Genomic DNA, 6,023 nt, shown 5'->3' on the forward strand with positions numbered 1-6,023 from the left:
ACCTCTCGGACGGACGGACGGACGGACGTGGGAGGCTGCGCGGCCGGGTCCGCGGCGCGGGGCGGGTTTTAAGTCCTCGGTCCCGCCCAGCGTGGGCTCACCCGCCCGGCCCTGCCCTGTCCCCGCCCCGGCTAATGGGCGCCGCGCTGGGCTCCGGCCGGGGACCGGGACCGCCCGCCCCGCCTCCGGGCACCGGCCGCCCCGCCCCGCCTGCCCCGCCTGCCCCGCCCGCTGGCTCCTGCGCCCGGAGGCGCCCACTGAGCCGCCTCCCCGCCTGTCCGCGCCCGCTCTGCGCTCTGCGGGAGTCCGCGGTCAGGACAGAGTTTTACACTGGATCCCCGTACACACATCACACTGGGATCTGAGCAACTTATCTCCTCCGCTAGAGCGGCTTATAGTTTAAACCTTTATCGAATTTTAAAGCATCCATCAGCCGGATCAGACCGGCAAACCTCAGAGGGAAGGTAGGGGAGGGTGGGGGTAAGGGAGAGAGATCAACCAAAGGACTTGTGTGCATTCATATAAGCCTAACCAACCGACACAGACAGCAGGGGGGTGAGGGCATTAGTCGGGGGAGAGGGGTAATAGGGGAATAAGGACACATATGTAATACCTTAAACAAAGGAAATTTTTTAAAAGGTATTAGAAGACAAGGGTCTAACCAAAACCGGTTTGGCTCAGTGGTAGAGCGTCGGTCTTCGAACTGAAAGGTCTCAGGTTCGATTCCGGTCAAGGGCATGTACATTGGTTGCGGGCACATCCCCCGTAGGGGGTTTGCAAGAGGCAGCTGGTTGGTGTTTCTCTCTCATCAACGTTTCTAGCTCTCTATCCCTCTCTCCACCTCTCTGTAAAAAATCAATAAAATATATTTTTAAAAAAAAAAAGAGCAAGGGTCTAGCAAAGAGAACGTACTTTTAACTATTGGGTCTTAAGTCACCAGATACCCTCAAACCTGGCACACAGTAGCATCCCTTGATGAATGAACGAATGAATAAATGAATAAATGAATGAATGAATGAATTGAATGACCAAACAGAGATCCTTTCTCACTCTGGGCTGTGATGTGACTCCACACGAATAGAACCAGCTCCTGTCCATCTCCGTGTGACCACATCACCCCTATCCCAGTCTGGGAAGCAGGATGCCTGGGCCAAACCCCGGCCCTGCCAATTGCCAGCTATAGGACCCAGCACCCTCCCCTCTGAGCCTCAGCTGTTCACCTGTAACACGGAGCGATGATCCTGTACAACGTGTAAGATAATACACAAACCTGCATTCCCCAGAGGGAGGGCAACCGATGGAATGACGCTTATAAAGTGCCGGGCTCGTGGCAAATCATGTTATTAACATGAGATGAGGCATATGCTCATCAGCTTTACACGTTATTCACCAGCTTCCGGGCAGGGAGAGTCACAGGCTAGTAAACACCAGGGCTTTCTGTGCGTTACCACTCAGCCAGCCAAGTGCTGTGCGTGGAGGGAGGGAGCGGCTGGGAGGCGGTCCAGACCAGTTTGCAGAGGTTCGGTTGGGAGGAAACCAGACTGCTTTCTGCCTCTCCTTACTCTCTGCCTCCAGAATTGCTCAAACGTCACATCCTTCCACCACCACCCCACCTCCACCCCCGCTTTTTTTTCTTTTTCCTGTCCCTTTCCTGTGCCCAGAAAAACAAAAACATCAGAGGGGCAGGGACGCCAGGGTTCCAGATTGTTCCTTCCAAGCAGCTCTCCAAAGAAAAGCTCTGTAGGGAAGGCCTCCTCGGCGATGCTGGCACCGCCAGCAGGACCATCCTCCACCCCACCCCGCATGGTGGGCACCGAACAGGTGGCCGGCCACGCCAGGACCCAGCTGGCACCTGAGCTATGGGCCCTGCGGAGAGGCACCTGCTACTTCTGAGTTACTCGCTCTCTCCCCCTTGTCTGCCTCCTGAGGAGGAGGGAGGCTCCTGCAAGATGGTTTTGCTGAGTCTCCGAGGAAGGACTCCCTGAGAAGTGGGAGGAAATGGCACAAGGCTGATACCGTGCAGGGGTTTTATTTTTTTTTTCACTTGTGAGCATTTAATGAACTTCCATGTGGCTTCAAGCTACCAGCATGCTGCCTCCTCCCCCCCCATCCCAACACCCCGTCTTCTCAGTCTTCTGCTGACGAACTTGGCCTTCACCACCGACAGGAGCCCGTCTCGTCTCCGGCGGCATTTACCTGTCTGCTCGCTGCCCGGGGTGCACAGGGGACCAGGGGGAGAAGTCTGGGTCCCTTTAAGTGGCCATCCCTCACTCCAACTTCCCCAAAGGAGCCTGGGCGTGTTGGTCGAAGCTGATCATGTAATGATGCAAGTCACCAGCATCACCCCAGCCCCCGGTGCTTGCCGACGTGGCCAGGGCCGTGGCTCTCGTGGCCCCGAAGTTTCCGAGTCTTCCTCTGGCTGGCATGCCCATGGCCGAGATGCCCCGTGTGGGGATTCTGAGCAGGCAGGTGGGCGTGGAAGCGAGGCCAGGGCTGAGGAAAGGGGGTGGGGTGAGGGGCAGGCTGTTTGCCATGCTTCTTGGCACAAAAGGAACAGAAGCAGGGGATCGTTTGGTGATAACGTGAGGGTCTGTTGCTAACAGCAGCCCTCACAACGGGAGCTCCTCGGAAACGTGCTCCATCAGCCGCCTGTGCGGGTCTGGACACCCACACAGGCCACCTGCACGGCCAGAGAACGCACGATTCTGACAGTTTGCTTGGAACAGAAAAATCGGGTTTTTCTGAACGGAAAAGATGAAATATAACTTCCTCCCGAAACCCCCAAGTCCTACGGGAGCGAGAATCCCTGAGACCCTGAAGAGCTTCCCTCATTGTGTGCAGCCTGCCCAGCTCTACTGGCCCTTAAAGGAACACCCCGGAATGTCCAGGCTCTCATTCCCGCGGTAAACGGCCAGTCCGGGGAACTGCGGACTGTCGTGGACACTCGTTTTTGTCTGTCCAGCAGCCTCTCATTCGGTGACAATGGGTTCTGGTGAGGCTGCCTCTCACAGTACCCATCACCCCGGCTAGAGAACATGTGACCTCAGTCTGGCTGGCTATTGTGCCCCAGCCCGAGTAGGGATTGGCTCTGGAAGGAACATATGCCCCGAGCCAGACCGATCAGCAGCTTTCTGTAGGATGGCGCTATATACACACATGCATCTTTAAATAGGCAGTGGTCTCGCCCAGCTAGCTCAGTCGGTAGAGCATGAGACTCTTAAATAGGCAGTGGATCAAAAAATAGTCTCTTTCCTCCAGGGATATAAAAGGGGGATGATGTAAGCGGGAACCATTCGTGCCTGCCTCCCCAGCAGCCGAAGGAAACCCTTCTGCGAGGGCAGATAATCTGGCCGCCGCGGAGAAATAGCCCGATGTCAGCTTTCCTCCTTAGACAGCCCGTTTTCCCAGTGACCATGCCTTTTTTATTAGGGTTTTCTTATTACTTTACTATTTAAAAACATTTTAATTACAGTTGACATACAGAATTGTATTATTTTCAGGTGTACAAGTGATTAGACATTTATATGAGTTACGAAGTGATCTTGTTAGATCTATCGAACCCTGATAATAGTACTCATGACACCAGACATAGTTATTACAGTATTACTCACTATATTCCCTGTGCTGAACTTTACACCCCAGTCTACCATTCCGTTTTTAAGAATCTAATGAAGTTGGATTGATCTTTATATATTAGCAAACTGATATATGCTAATTAAAGGCAAGAATGTCAGTGTGCCCAAAGCAAGCCAGTTGGCTGGACTCCTCCCCACCCACACATGGCCCCTTCCCCCGCTTGGCCCTTCCTTCTCCCAGCTCATAGGGAGGCAAGCACCACACTGATGGGAAGGCCCAAGTTTCCACCATCTTCTTCAAATTGTACCTACTTGTGGGTTTGCCCCTTCCCTACTGTGATGAGCTCAGGGTAGCTCCTAGCCTGCCGCCTGACATATGACCATCACTAGGGGCGGGCGGATGGATGGATGAATGGATGGATGGATGGATGGAGGCTACTGACACAACCCAGTGTTTCCATCTAGGGAAACCTTTTTACTGCAGGGCTAAGAGCGTATCTACTTAGTCAAGATATGAGAGGGCCGATGCAGGCTCTCCACTGCTTCCACGGGGGCCGATGAAAGGGAAGCTTTCAGTAGAACTTGACCTCACCCCTCCCACAGAGGAACCATTTAATTTAACCAGATGGGTCCAGATGGGACAACCACATGAAAGTGCCTCAAACTCAAGGGCCGCCATCAGTCCATGTTACTATAAATAAAACTGGCATTGTGTTATAGGCACCACCACCACCAGCACAGCCTTCTGCAGCACGATGCCAGAAAGATACTGTTTTGTAGGACAGAGAAAGCTGACTCACTCAAACCACATTATCACTACATTTGACACCAAGTTACTCATCCTCTTAGATATCCTATCCACTCTGCCAAGCCCAAACCTGTTTCGCAGATCTTCCCACATTAAAGAGAAAAAACACAGAGACAACATGAGGCTGTGATCTTTATTCCATTAAATGACCTTACAGAAACAGAAACATGCTTTTAATATACTAATAGCATCTTCTCATCCTATTGCACTTTTTAAAAATATTGTAAATTTTAAAGCCATTTTTAAAGGGTATAAGATTTCAACAAATCATTTAAAAGAAATATGAGAAGAAAAACTGTGTATGTTCAAGATTAACATCCGCTCCTTTAGGCTTTAGTCTATGACAGCATTTTTTCATCTAAATTGGAAAGTTTTGGGAGTCAAAGTCAACCTTCCTTGTTCACAAGAACACATTAAATTTGTTCAGGCACATGAAATTCTTCCCAAGTAATAAATATTTTTTATCTTTCTACTCCTAGATTTTGAACAGTTCCTGATATGGGTTGCTTTTGTTGCTAATTTTCAAAGTTATGGTTATCTCCTGTCTTTTTGTTCATTACTTTTATTTATGACTTAAGGTTTTCTGTATATGAGTTAGGGGTTCAAGTCACAGTGCTGAATTTTGCTATTTAAAGGAAATACAACTTTTACCCTGGCCAGGTGGTTCAGTTAATTAGAGCGTCTCCCGTACACCAAAACATTGCTGGTTCGATCCCTGATCAGGGTATATATAGGAGGCAACCAATCGATGTTTCTCTAAAAATCAATAGAAACATACTCTTGGGTAAGGATTTTAAAAAATCAGTGGATAGAACGTTGGCCTGCGAACCAAAGAGTCCCAGGTTCGATTCCGGTCAAGGGCACATGCCTGGGTTGCAAGCTCAGTCCAACGTGCAGGAGGCAGCCAATCAATTATTCCCTCTCGACATTGATGTTTCTCTCTTCCTTTCTTTTCCTCTCTGAAATAAATAAAAATATATTTTTTTAAAACACACAACTTTCAAGGTTTTTTTTTAACCCTAATTACACCCACTACAAAATAGTTCACTTGTACATTCGTCTTTCAGAGAAGCACTGAGACATCCTAATTTTGAGCAACAGCTTTTAGGAGCGTAGCTAACCCTCCCAACTACAGGCACCCTTCCTGTGCTGAGCACCCTCACTCCCCGGGACTGCATCGGGCAGACCGCCTCAGCTGACCAGCAAGGAAGCCTCCACCCGTCGCCAGGCCACCACCTGCGCCTGCGCGCCATGCAGTGCAGTCTCACTGCTCTTGGAGGGACTTGCAATACTGTAAACAAGAGTGATTCTGGCCAAAGCCGGTTTGGCTCAGTGGAAGAGCGTCGGCCTGGGGACTGAAGGGTCCCGGGTTCGATTCCGGTCAAGGGCATGTACATTGGTTGCGGGCACATCCCCAGTGGGGGGTGTGCAGGAGGCAGCTGGTCGATGTTTCTCTCTCATCGACGTTTCTAACTCTCTATCCCTCTCAATTCCTCTCTGTGTAAAATCAATAAAATATATTAAAAAAAAAAAAAAAAGTGATTCTGGGGCACAGACCACACCAACTGAGGCAACCCCTGGGTAGAAAGCTGGGAACTTGAACTTTTTAAACAAGAGTTCCAGGTAAGTCTTATATACTC

Source organism: Pipistrellus kuhlii, unplaced genomic scaffold (assembly GCF_014108245.1).
Source record: "Pipistrellus kuhlii isolate mPipKuh1 unplaced genomic scaffold, mPipKuh1.p scaffold_m20_p_59, whole genome shotgun sequence".
Lineage (NCBI taxonomy): Eukaryota > Metazoa > Chordata > Mammalia > Chiroptera > Vespertilionidae > Pipistrellus > Pipistrellus kuhlii.